The 14,516-nt window shown below is 36.8% G+C and overlaps 1 protein-coding gene across 2 annotated transcripts in view; it reads right to left on the bottom strand.

The window, feature by feature from the left end:
• LOC127935318 (60S acidic ribosomal protein P1-like) overlaps positions 1–14,516 on the bottom strand; it is a 568,794-nt gene that overhangs the window by 34,484 nt on the left and 519,794 nt on the right. Inside the window, exon 5 of one of the 2 annotated variants that reach the window (XM_052533083.1) lies at positions 4,409–4,420. The exons of the other annotated variant lie outside the window; for it this stretch is intronic. The gene's annotated coding sequence lies outside the window, so the exon portion shown is untranslated. Of the gene's footprint in view, positions 1–4,408; positions 4,421–14,516 lie in introns of those variants that run through there. 2 annotated transcript variants of the gene reach the window in all.

Consider the following 14,516-nt stretch of genomic DNA (forward strand, 5'->3'; position numbering starts at 1 on the left):
TACGTTGTTTATATTGCTGTGTGTAGCCTGTAGTGTAGAAGTAACACTAGCGTGCTGTTTGAGGGAGAAAAGTTTCACAGGCATCGAGGGGTCTGGTCTTTTTTATGTTATTTGAATAAACTTTTATTATATTACAGTACTTATTTATTTTTAACACGTAAAAATAATTATCACAACACTGGTAAGGCTTATTCAGATTTTCTCATTCTCTGAATTATCATTATAAAAATAAAAACAATTCAGAAATGAATTAAAATATAATTATATTTTAAATGTGATGCAAATATTTTTTCTACAAAAGCAACAGTGTTTACAACAGCAAGGTCACTTTAGCCTGTATACTCAATAATATCTATCTAGAAATAAATGTAAAAATATCAATGTCAATAAAAATGCATAATATACCTGACATGAAAGTGCAGTGTGAAGGATATGAATAACAAATGTAGCTTGTCATTTGTTTACATTGCAAAGGTGTTTTTGTTGTTTAGTAGCAGAAATATGCAGTTATTAGCCATGTCCACTGTATTTTTTGTTGGTTTTCATGAGACCCCCCTTGAAAAGACCAGGACCCCCCCATTGCCCCCCCAATCAAAATTGTCTGGAGCCGCCACTGCATGTAAGAGAAGACAATGCTGAATAAAGTCATAGTTTTTGCTATTTTTGGACCAAAATGTATTTTCGATGCTTCAAAAAATTCTAAATGACCCTCTGATGTCTTACGGGTTTGAAACAACATGAGGGTAAGTTATTAATGACATAATTTTGCAAATTGGGCTAACTAACCCTAGTAACCGTTTTTTGTTTACAAGAAGTTACAGTCAAAGGAATTGTGATTGTCCTTTAGGTTAATCATTTGAAATAGTAAAAACAATATGTTCAAACTTTTGACTACTTTCTTTAATAGCTACATATCACAATACTTCTACTTTTACTTTCAGTACTTGAGTAGTAAATTTTAAAATAGACTACTTGCAATACTTAAGTACAAAAAATGTTGAATACTTTAGTACTTCTACTTAAGTGTGGTGCTTAAAGAGCACTTCAACTTCTACTCAAGTCACTTTTTTGATAGAGCACTTGTACTTTTACTCAAGTATGGGTCTCTAGTACTTTATACATCTCTGCTTATTGTAAGTAACCTTAAACAAAACGTTTCACAGTTAACTCAACCTTTCAAACAAAGTACACTTTGAAGTTCACTTCAATCCGGATCAAAAATCCAATATCCAATTCAAAAATCCAGGAAAAGAAAGGTGAAAAGTTATACTCTATCAATATATGGAGTTCACAGTCCCAAAAAGTTCAGTTATGTACACAAAAAGAAAGACTATGCATCCCTTCGCAGGAAAATTCACTGATCACAGTTCCATCAAAAATAACTGTATGATTTAACAGTTCAGATGACTCACTTACAGAAAATGGCAGTTTGCTTACCAGTTTTCAGAAGGAAAAGAGGAAAATAATTTTTAATCACCACTCTTGGTTCATGAATGAGGTGCTGAAAGATGTCCAATGGATGGCAGGGTACTGTTTCTTCACTCACTAACCCTCAGCGATTGTCCTCGCGATCCTGACGATGGCAGCTTGATTCAACGAGGCCGCAATCCCAGCTGATGGAGGCACAATAAGAAGACAAACAACGCACGACCCTATCCGATGACTCAGCGAACCTTTTAATTCACACGATCAGTAACAGTACTCACTGTTTCAAGTTCGTTTGAACAAATGAAACAAAAACAGTTTGAAGCAAATAAAACACGAGACTGTTTAACTCCTACGTGACTGAGACTTAATGAAACTAACAGGCCTTTTGCCCAGCTTCATGCATGAACACGGCAGAAAACTCGTTTTAACGCTTACTTCGTTAAACTTGTTCATATACACGAAGACTCAGAAGCAACGTCACGCAGCTCTTATGTATGTCGCAAGTGTAAACGGGACTTTTTTCCACGATTGACTACCCGAGATCAACATTCAATTTCAGCTCACCGCTGCTCTTCTCCGCTCTTCTTCTTCTTCTTCTTCTTTCGTTTTATTGGCAACCGCACTTAACAGTGCATTATTCTCTTCTCCGCTCTCTCCGCGCAACTCCTCAAAACCTAAAAAATGGCGGCGCCCACGACAAACATCAAAATAAAAGTCTCCACATATTAGAAAAATGTAAATCCCCTACATTATTAATTCACCTGCATTGGAAAACATTTACGATTCATGTGTTTTGGCATAGGGTGCCACCCCAGTTGGCAGCAACGAATTAAAGGTTATGGCCAATTTGAAAATTTACAAATGCGCGAATCTTTCGTGATTCGTGATCCCACTACGAACTTCCGAACTGATTTAAATGATTCGCGAACCCGCTACGAACTCCCGAACTGATTCAAATGATTCCCGATCCCCAAACTGACTCAAATGATTCGCGATCCCGCTACGAACTCCCGAACTGATTCAAATGATTTGCGATCCCCAAACTGACTCAAATGATTCGCGAACCCGCATTGAACTCCCGAACTGATTCAAATGATTCGCGAACCCGCTACGAACTCACGAACTGACTCAAATGATTCGCGATCCCCAAACTGACTCAAATGATTCGTGATCCCCATAACTGACTCAAATGATTCGCGATCCCGCTACGAACTCCCGAACTGATTCAAATGATTCGCGATCCCCAAACTAACTTAAATGATTCGCAATCCCACTCCGAACTGTAAAAATAAATTAATAATTTTCGATTTTAAAATTTTACACCTGTTAAACATAGTCTATTTTGCCATCAATACTGTTGACGTGTCCTTTATCAGTAGGCTTTATGCTCAACATGAAGTAGTGTTGTCATGAACACAAGATCCTGGTCTGTCGGCGATTTCCCTCTATGTTGCCTACAGTAGCAGCAGCGCGCCAGCGTCAGGCACGATTCTGGTGTGTAAAGACCACAGACTGTATAAAAACAGAAAACGCGAAGCAGCCGCCACAACGCTCACGACACGCAGCCAGTGTGTCACCGGCCTGAGATTCAGGAGGAAAAAATGGTTAAAAATTGATTATCTATCAATAAATGAAGCTTTAATGAAAGCACAGACTTTGAGATGATAAATAACTAACGTGGTGTAGTCTACTACGTGATACGTTACCCACTTTTAAAAAGCGTGAGGATACATAACTTCGTTTTGTGTCAGAACTAACTTTCACACTTTCATTCATAAATTCACCCCGACTGTGTTTGAAAAACGACAGGGATTGAATCGCAGAAATGGAACTTGCTGTATAAAGTAGGACGTCACGGAATTCGGCCATTTTTAATGAATAAATTAAAAGTAGAGCATTTAATCAAATCTCGATATGGACTAGTGTCTGCAATATTAAAGGTGTTGTTCTACAGGTCTTTGGGAATGTGTGCTACACACACACACACTAGGGTGACCCGTCCCGCGTAGCGCGTGCGCGCACAGCGTTTGAAGCCCAATTCATGCGTCCCACAAATTGAGACTGTGTCACGCATAATCAATGCTTGCTCAAAAAAAGTTGGTCACTCATCTATATCTGCAGTCACCAACCCGTCGATCGTTGGAAGCATTTTAAGTCGATCGCGAAGATTTTTCAAAATCTGAGAAAAAAAGGTGCGAGCTGGGAGGTTCTAGCCTCCGCTGACTGCGCGCGCACCTCCCGAAACAGATGAGACATTTATACTTGATGCAACTGTTTTAGACTGAAAACCAGACCACACAACTGATTTAGACGCGGGTGCCGGTGTGATGAGATGTACTAATATCCGTTTGCTCGGGCATGATTGTTTTAGGCCTGTAATTGATTGATTATTGAGGTAATAGGGATTGCACGGTTCACTGAAAAAAAAAAAAAGTTTCTGTTGATGCATGCGCATTCTGGCTTCCCGGACATTACAAAAACATGAGAGAGAGAAAAAAAACCTGGATAAATCATTCACTCTTGTTCAACGTGAATGCTGTAGGCCTATATGAGCAGTAATTTATTCTTAAAGTGAATAAATTGTAATGAAAAATAAATAAAATTAAATAGCTAAGTGGAAGTGCATCTGTCAATTCTGTCATGAGCATACATCAGCAATTACACATGTTTAGGGGAATAGGGCATTATTAATATACCATGTAAGGTGGTATGTGCTAGAAATAGGTAAACCACTGTCAGTGAGCCTGCCCATGGGGTGGGGGCAGTGTCCCACAATGTCCCTCAGAAACATACCCCTTGTCCCCCCTTGGGCTTATTAGCAGGTGGTCACCCTAACACACACACACACACACACACACACACACACACACACACTGAAGCACGCGTGGTGTTTTCATAGACAGTTAGGGTGTTTTCAGCTCTTCACTATATTGACACATGATGTATGCTACACATGTGCACGTCAGCGCACTATGAGAGGATTTCACCATTTCATCTGATAAAACTATCGTCATTCATTCGTATCTTATACACAGACTGACAGAAACGGCAATGTCTTTACGACAACCTGTCAGAATAAAATTTCGGAATAACTCGAAGAAATTCAAACAGAAATATAGTACTATTGCACAGTAGAGTATGCTATACTTCAAGTAGGCCTAATAGCTAATAATAATAGTTTATTAATAAACACAGAAACTCTGTCTACAACCCACCAAAATAAAAGTTTGGTCTAACTCAAAGAAATTATGTAAGAAATTGCTTTGTAAAATATACTTAAAAAATTACATAAAAACATAAAAAACAATTTCTAAAAGTACATTTGTATTTGTGCCTATAATGTTTATTTATTTATTATTCATGTCAGCTAATAAAACCTATGCTTCAGAGACCATATTCATATAACATCTAAGGCTAAATGTAGCTCTTGACTGGTTGAGTTAGATGATGATTAACACTGAACAGTAGAAAATCAGTTGAGTCTCCCCAGCTGGAAATGTCATTGGCTGTTAAAATCTTGTGTTTCTTATAATAAACTGACATATTGATAACACTGAACCTTTTATAATGCTCTTAATGACATGTCGATGCATACTGTATGCATTAGTGAGTGTGGTGGTGCTTATGGGGTATGGTCACTTATTCCTTATATGAACTGTTTCAAATGCAAGACATTGATTGCATGAGATTAAGTTTTTAAATGATAGCCTGTGTGCTTTTGTAGTGTGCACATATATTTATCATCAAACTGTGAAAACTGTGACTAAATTCAGTATATATACATCTGCCATATGTTGCCACCCCTCAAAAATTCCTGCTCCCTTCTCGCCACCCCATCAATATTTTTCTAGATCCGCTCCTGTCCAGGAGAAACAACAGATATATTAAAAAGTTCTAATTTGTGAACACCCCCTAACGGTATGAGCAGCGTGTGTTCTTCTGTGATTGTTAAAGAAGCGTATCACATCCTCAGAAAATGAGGATCTGTTCTTTCTTCTGAAGCTGTGTTTGAACCTGCGCATGTGTCTCTTGAGCAGGGCATCTTCTGCTGCGTTCCCAGATAAAGCCAGCCTTTGATTCTTGCCTCACAGGTGAAGGAGTAACACCTGTTTGATCCCAGCACCGCTGGATTAGATCCGACCCTCCTCCTCTCCAGATGAGGGGCGCACGCGTCCAGGCAAGGACCCTATCAAAGGTTTGAGAAAGAAAGCCTGTGCTGCTCCGTGTGACAGTGCCTTAAAAGAGAAGATTGTTTAATGTGAGAACAGGTTAGTTTTATTTTTAAAAACATAAATACGAAAAATAACGTTAATGATATCATGATGGGTATATTTTGCTGCAAATATTACATAAACATGGAAATGCCTATTTTAGGACATTCCAGTGAAGAAGAAAAAAGCTAAGAAATAAAATAAAATAACCAGAGCAGCTCATTGTGATTAAATAAATAAATAAATACAGTGATGTGCCTTAAAAATTACATTTTAGACTTAGAGATATATAATATATTTAAAAAAATATTTTATAAAAATAAAATCACAGTGATAGTATCAAATTATAGTTTTGATGCAAATAATATTTAGAAAAGCATATTATTTATAAATAAATAAATAGATATTTATATAGAATATAAATTTTTTTTTTTCCGATAAAAATATATTTGATTTATAGAAACATATAGTTCCGTCAAAATCACAACAGTATATATTATGATATACATACATATCCAAACAGATATATCTGTGTGATGGTGCCTGAAAAGAGTATATTTTACTTAAAATATTTATTAAATATTTCATATTAAATTATTTGTTTTTATTTAAAATATATAGTTTTTTACAGTAATGGTATACATATTGACACAATCATATTGTAAATATTCCATAGCCCAAAATAAAATAAAATAAATATAAATGAATGAATGAATAAAATAAAATAAAATACAGCTCTGGGTGATTTTTGGATAGAAAAGAAAAGATAAGAAAAGAAAAAAGAAAAGAAAGAAGCCTGCAGCTTCCCAGCAGAGGAGCGTACGGTGCATGCAGAAACGCAAGCGGCCTGACAGTGACGGATCAAGCAGCATATTCAAACAGACCGGTGACGCTGACAGACGGCAGAGGAGGACCGCACGCACCTCTGTCAGACGCTCCCAGTGGTGACCCGTCCGTCTGCCGCTGGAATACAGATGCTGGCGGAAACACGGCGTGACAGAGAGGCCATCAAAGCCTGACCGCCGGAAACATGCTTCAGCATTCAGATGGATCTGAGCCTCAAAAAACAGCAGCACTGGTGATCTACATCTCACACAATCTCTATCTAAACATAAAATCTACACACACACACACAAAAAAAATATATATATATTTATATAGAGGAATAATAAAAATAAACAAATTTTCATTGCATTAATAAGTGTGTCAATAAGGTCAGAAATATAAATGCAAATAACTGCAAGTACACATTGTGTTTTCAGTAATGCAAGAAAACGTGCCATGAATGTTCAATAGGGGTCCCTAAACTTTAAATGTGTAGCCGAGCATTTGTACGCTTAGTATGTTTCTAGCCTAGTTATACCATCTTAAATTCTTTGAAAAGGCTGCTTAATTTCAATATATATCCATTAGTAATGAATAAACGTCACACATCTGTTTACACATATAGTTGCACATACTGTTGCATGCATGCACCTGTCATGGGAAACTGCGGCTGCTCACGTTTAAATGAGCTGAACGTGAGGCGAAGGGGGTCACCGTCATGGCAGAGTGTGCACATTCAGCCCGAGGCCAGCTAGGGCCCCACGAGACCACCAACGCCTCATTTCCCAGAATGCATTGTCCCATAACTTGCTCCCTGTTTGCAGGGGACGCATGAGGACACGTGAATGTTGGACGGGATTCCAGCCACCTCGAATAACGCTGACAGAATCAGCTTGACTCTGTGTAGGAATCGACTGGCGTCCACACTTTTGAACTGAGAGAGAAGCACAAACAAAGTCAGTCATAAGATACACTACAATGTCTGTGGATGGAGTTTCACACTTCTAGCACAACAAATGCACACTGTTAATTGGATTTCTAATCATATTTTACACTATAACTAGTGTTAAAATGAGCTCTGAAAGATATTCTTTACTATCCAGGGTAAAAATGTAAGTGTATGAGATGTCTATTTAGTTAAAAATTCTAGAAAATATATTCATATGAAATAAAACCCTGTAAAAGGCTATGAAGTTCTATTAAATCAATTTTAATTTTAATTAAATGCAACAAATGCACATTTAGTAACAGTGTAAAATATCATTAAAATACAATTATAATGATATTTTACATTCTTAATGCTAATGAGCTCCAAAATATATTCTTTACAATGCATGATAAATATTTAAATATATACGGGAGTTTCTGTACTTTTGCTGTCTGTCTTTGCAAGTCAATTCTTCTGTTGGCTTCCTTTCCCTGAGAGACAGAAGGAGAGAAAGCGAGGCATGGAGTCACTGCTGAGCTGCATATGATTAAACCAATCCAATGAAAGAGCTCATTGCTGTTCTGTGTGCAACACATTAAAGTGCTCGATGGTAATGAACGTGAATCCAGATATAGAAACTAGCAGAAGATACTTTCACACTACAGTACATGAGAAAAACACTCAGCGTTAAAACACAAGCCATGGAACCAAATTCTAGAGGCTGGTTTGTGTGGATATCACATTTTCAACACAGTGTGCCTCGGGTATATCTTATAACTGATACTTTCCACAAAAAGAGAGGGCTAGAAAATCTCAAAAACTGTGAAAGGAGGTGCTAAACTTTCAGAAACTCTTTGACTATCAGGAGGTCCAACTAAATATCATATGAGATTTTATATTTTCAATTTATTTTATTTTATATGAGGCTTGCTGTTTTTTAACCTTGTTACCAAAGTATGGTTTCTAAACAGTTTAAAATCCTACAGAATAATAATAATATAAAACTCCTATTAAATAAAATCCTGTGAAATAAAATCCTATAAAACAAAATACACTTGTGTAAAACAAAATACATTTCTATAAAATAAAAATACTAATAGTTTAGAAAAATTTAAATAATCTAAAAAGTTTAATTCTGAATAAATAGAAAAATTAATTTAATAAAGGCTAGAATTGGTACATGGTTAACACTAAATGCTGACAACACTGCAAATTAATCAGACGTTATTTATTCGATTTTTCCAGCTCTGTTACCAAAATACAGGACATGTGTAAACAGTTTAAATCTTATAGAAATATACAAAATGCTATAAATTCTATAAAATTAAATAATAAAATAAAACACTTCTTACTTTAAGTAACAAAGATTCTAAAAAAGAATACATTTTAAAATGTGTTGTTTCCTATTCCGGTTTCCAACCAATGATTCTAGAAACAAATCTCAAGTGTTTAAACCTAAATTCATAAAATTAGAAAAAGGATTCTAAAACTCTATGGTTAAATAGTTGACCTTTTTTAAATATCTGTTAGCTAATAATGTTAGCTTCTCTTCTCAATCAACTACTTGTAAGTTTTGAGTGCAGTTTTCTGTGCACCTTTTGTGTTTGAGGTTTGACGGTTTCTGAGATCTGTGTCCTGTTGTGGAGACGTGGAGGCAGATGAAGGTCATTGTGATGATGATGAAGGGTGGAGCTCCATGCTGCCGGCGCATTAGTGATGAGTTCGTCCAATTACAGTCGACTTCCCCGAGGGCCACTGCGCCGAGATACAAGATCATCACCTTGATCGTCAAGCACTGTAAAATCTATTCCATTCAGCCTCCTTCTTTATGAATCAGATGTTGAAGTCTCATTTAATGACCTTCCAGTTCATTATCTGCCATATGCTCATTAGCAGAATTACTCCTATGGTTTAGATATTTTTATGATCAGCTGTAGTCTTTTACAGTCAGGATAAAACTGTGTTCTCTTCAGTAATGTGACATTTACGATGAGGTACGGGTTTTAATTTTTTTTTCAAATCAGGACTGTAAGCAGGCATAGACTGGGATTTTCAAGTGATGCTGTGAGTGACATTTCTATCCTTCCTCTGTCCGCCTCTCGAGGAGTCAGCGCTGTGAATATCTGGCCGGTACATGACAGCGAGGGGTCAGTCTTATTAGAGGGCCCTGGCTTTGAGACACAGCGCTAGAGAAGGTCGTGTTCTCAGACGGCCGATCACACACTGTCACTTAACACCGGCCGTGTGGTGTCACAGCCTGTTTGTGTAACGCTCTCACCTCTCAGTGAGATATGAACAATGACAGCCGTTTGACGAGTGTCACCCGGGCAGAGCTTGACAAAGAGAGAGGCCGAGTGATAGAAAGTCACCATCCTAGCTGGCTTCTTTAAGCTGATCATCAGCAAAAATGAGCGGGTTAGTTGTCTATATTAGGACAGCCACCGATTTTATTCGTTCAAAAACTTTATGACTTTCTTTTTTTCTGTGGAAGAAATGTATTCTGAAAAATAAAATAAAATTAAAGCTGCAAGCAGCGATGAACGGGCCCTCGCACCCGGGCTCACCGGCAGCGAGTGGCTTTAGTTAATAGGTGAACGGTGAGAAATATGCGTTTAAACTCATAAATATAAGTAGAATATATCAATGTTTATTCCATATATGTGCCAATCTTCCTGTTGCCAGCAGGTGGCGCTATCATTATAATGGAATATTGGCCTTCAGATGTGTTCAGGGCAGGACTTTTATCGAACATGTGAGGTTTGGGGAGGATTGGACACTTTATGCCTGCGTTACAACAACATCCTATTTCATGGCGAAACAATGAAATTTGTCAGGCCGCCATGGACACGCCCTTTAACGAAACCTCAAGATCTTCGCAATTTAAGATCGCAAAAGGCTTTAGATTACACTGACCAAGTTTGGTGTTGATCTGAATAAATATCTAGGAGGAGTTCGTTAAAGTACAACCCCTGAAAATGGCCAAAACAACACTAATTTTGCAGAGAAAATTCCAAATAACTGACTTCCTGTTGGGATTCGGACTTCGTACCAAGAGACTTTTTCGTAGATATTGGTGTGTTACATGTGTGTACCGATTCTTGTACATGTACGTGAAACATAGCTCAAGGCGCACTCCGTTTAAAGTGTATACGCACTCCGTTGAAAGTGTATAGGTGGCGCTATTGAGCCATTTTGCCACACTCGATGGAATATTGGCCTTCAGATCTGTTCAGGCCAGGACCCTTATCACACAAGTGAAGTTTGGGCAAGATCGGACATTTTATGCCTGAGTTATAACATCTTTTATTCCCATGGCGAGACATTGAACTTCATCACGGCGCCATGGACACACCTTTTAACAAAAACTCAAGATATTCACAACTAAACATCACACAAGTCTTTAGATTAGACTGACCACAAAAAAGACATTGATTTCATAAAATTTCTAGGAGTAGTTTGTCGCAGTGTAAAATATGTAACTTCCTGTTGCCAATAGGTGGCGCTATGACTATAACTGAATATTGGCATGTAGATCTGTTCAGGTCAAGAGTCTTATCCAACATGTGAAGTTTGGGGCAGATTGGACATTGTATGTCTGAGTTACAGCAACTTCCTTTTTCATGGCGAAACATCGAAATTTTTCAGGCCGCCATGGACCCGCCCTTTAACGAAACCTCAAGTCCTTCGCAATTTATTATCGCAAAGGGCTTTAGATTACACTGACCAAGTTTGATGTTGATCTGAATAAATCTCTAGGAGGAGTTCGTTAAAGTACAACCCCTGAAAATGGCAAAAACAACAGCAATTTTGAAGGGAAAATTCAAAATAACCGACTTCCTGTTGGGATCCGGATTTCGTACCAAGAGACTTTGTTGTAGGTATTGGAGTGTTACATGTGTGTACCAATTTTTGTACATGTACGTGAAACATAGCTCGAGGCGCACTCCGTTGAAAGTGTATAGGTGGCGCTATAGAGCCATTCTGCCACACCCGGTGGAATATTGGCCTGAAGATCTGTTCAGGCCAGGACTCTTATCACACATGTGAAGTTTGGGGAAGATCGGACATCTTATGCCTGAGTTATAACATCTTTTATTCACATGGCGAGACATCGAACTTCGTCGCGGCGCCATGAACAAGCCTTTTAACGAAAACTCAAGATCTTCACAACTGAACATCGCACAGGCCTTTAGATTAGACTGACCACAAAAAAGACATTGATGTCATAAAATTTCTAGGAGTAGTTCGTCGCAGCATAAAATATGTCACTTCCTGTTGCCAATAGGTGGCGCTATGACTATAACTGAATATGGGCATGTCAATCTGTTCAGGTTCGGGGTCTCATCAAACATGTGAAGTTTGGGGCAGATTGGACATTGTATGTGTGAGTCATAGCAACTTCATTTTTTATGGCGAATCATCGAAATTCGCCAGGCCGCCACGGACACGCCCTTCAACGAAAAGTCAGGATCTTCGCAATTTAACATCGCAAAGGCCTTTAGATTAGGCATACCAAATTTGGTGTTGATTTGAAGAACTCTCTAGGAGGAGTTCGTTAAAATACAACACATGGAAATGACCAAAATTACACAAAATATGCTCATAATATTAAAAATAACCGACTTCCTGTTGGGTTTAGAATTTCGCTCCAAGAGTCTTTTTTGTAGGTATTGGTGTGTTACATATGTGTGCCAATTTTCGTGCATGTACGTGAAACATAGCTGGAAGGCTGTTGATTTTCTTGGTATAGGTGGCGCTGTCGAGCCATTTTGCCACACCCTCTTCTGAATCCTATATCAGACGAAAATTTTCACCAGGTTTGACGAGTGTGCAAAGTTTCATGACTTTTTGAGCATGTTAAAGCCCTCAAAAATGCGATTCATTCGGGAGAAGAAGAAGAAGAAGAATAATAATAATAAATATAGCTGCAAGCAGCGATGGCGGGCTCAAGCCACCAATGCCATCGCCACCCCGGTGGCATCAGGTAAACTGTGCCCAGCGGGCACATGCATTCACAATATCCCTCTGGCAGTGAGGTTTTAAAGAATATGGCAGTTAAAGGGTTAATTCGAATCATCTAGACTTTAAAATCACATTCACAGAACAATATATATATATATATATATATATATATATATATATATATATATATATAAAACTTTAGTAACACTTTACAATAAGATTCCATTTATAAACATTGTGTTAACATGAACTATATTTATATATCATTCATTCATGTCAGTTAATATTCCAAACTTAAACATTAAAACATTGTTTTATTGTGATTTTTTTCCAAGCACATTTTACCAATTCCAAACCATATCAATCTTAATAACTACCATTACTTTTTATTTAATCATTTATGAGTGCTATACAATACTCCAGGAAAGCTGGAAGAGAAAAACAGGTCAAGAAGAACTGACAAAAGAATTGCAAAAGAATTAGGAATTAATGTGAAGATTAATTTTTAGTCAATTCTGCAAGACAGACTTTCAGGAAAGAAGGTGGAATAAAAATGAGCTCCTAAATCTTAATCCCGGATTCTGGAAGATATATTCCTCAAACCATCGGACAAGAGGAGGTGGTGCTGGTCCTTCACGAGTCACTCTAATCTGTTCATTAAGCCTATATATAAAGTCTTAATATATAGTATTTCACAATACTTCATGGTATTCTAATTAAATAATTTTTTGGGAATCTTAGATCTCTCAGAACCTGACACATTGTAATTCTGAGACTCCAGGAAAGTGGCAGTTCTGTAAAATGTTGGTGCTGGAGACTAAATGTTTCCTGATAGTTTCACACCTAATTCACTTAACACACACACACACACACACACACACACACACATTAACCACAGTGACTGAGGGACAGAGTGACATCAGATGTATGATAGTTTTTTAATTTTCTATCATCCATATAATGTTGTATAGTCATGCAACTATGCATATTTCCTCAGAATGACTGGTCTTCTATGTGTAAATTTTTTTGAAGTGTTTAGAAGCTGCACTTTAAAAAAATAAAAGACATTTACTGGTTCCTTTTTTACTGTTATTTCAAAAAATCACCACGACAAAACCATTCAAGCTATCCAAAATTCATTCGCACCTGTTCTGTAAGATAAATTCTTTAAACAGTGGTAAAAGAGGATGTGGTGCTGAACCTTCAAGAGTCACTCAAAACGTATCTGTCCATAAAGCTTATAAAGAATTATTCTTAATATACAGTTCACAATACTTCAGCTTGTTATTCTAATTAAGTGAGGGTCATTTTATCAGTAAAATACATAAAATACATATTATTTTTCTTTGAAAGATTTCTATAAATGATTTAAATCATACTTGTTTTACAATAATTATTTAAAAGTATTCCTATAGCTCCATCTGGTGGCCATTATTGGTAGTAAGAATTGCAAGCTTGATTTATAAGTTATGATAGTTTTAATTTTATGCTGGCTCTTGAAAATGATAAAGCTATGAAGCTTACTGTGCTTCCTTCAAATGATGACTTCTACGTATATAAAAAATTATGAAGAGTTGGAATGAAAAATTTTAAAGATATAGTAAAATAACGATTGTATTTTTTTTTTTGTTACTTTAATAAATCGCTATGGCCACACCATTTAAGGTATCCTAAACCCATTCGCAATTTAACATCTTCAGTATATTAGCTTCATGTTAAAAAAGTTTGGTGTGAACTACTTGTGTCTTCTTGGAGGAGTATGAATTCATTTACAGGCTGATTTTATCATAAATCCACAATACAATTTCTGAGTTCTGTATCAATCTGTGTTGTTGTTTGTTTATTTTTATTTTTTTATTTTTCATAGGAAGATAACTGACCCTTTACTCTCCTTTTTAATAAATGTGCTTATAAACCAAGAACAAACTTTTTATAGCTGTATTTATAAACTGCTTACTACTGACTATTAATATTGGGACAAGGCTTTATAAAGCATGAACTGAATATTTACTTTTTGAGTTTGAAATTATTATTTGCAGCACAAATAAGGTTTTTTAGGATTTTTAAAAATCCCTAAAACTGTCAGAAAAGGATAAGGCCTTTAAGATTTCTATGTGAGTGGCTAAATGTATTTGTTTTTATAACTATAATGCATAAACTAT

Source organism: Carassius gibelio, chromosome A19 (genome assembly GCF_023724105.1).
Source record: "Carassius gibelio isolate Cgi1373 ecotype wild population from Czech Republic chromosome A19, carGib1.2-hapl.c, whole genome shotgun sequence".
Lineage (NCBI taxonomy): Eukaryota > Metazoa > Chordata > Actinopteri > Cypriniformes > Cyprinidae > Carassius > Carassius gibelio.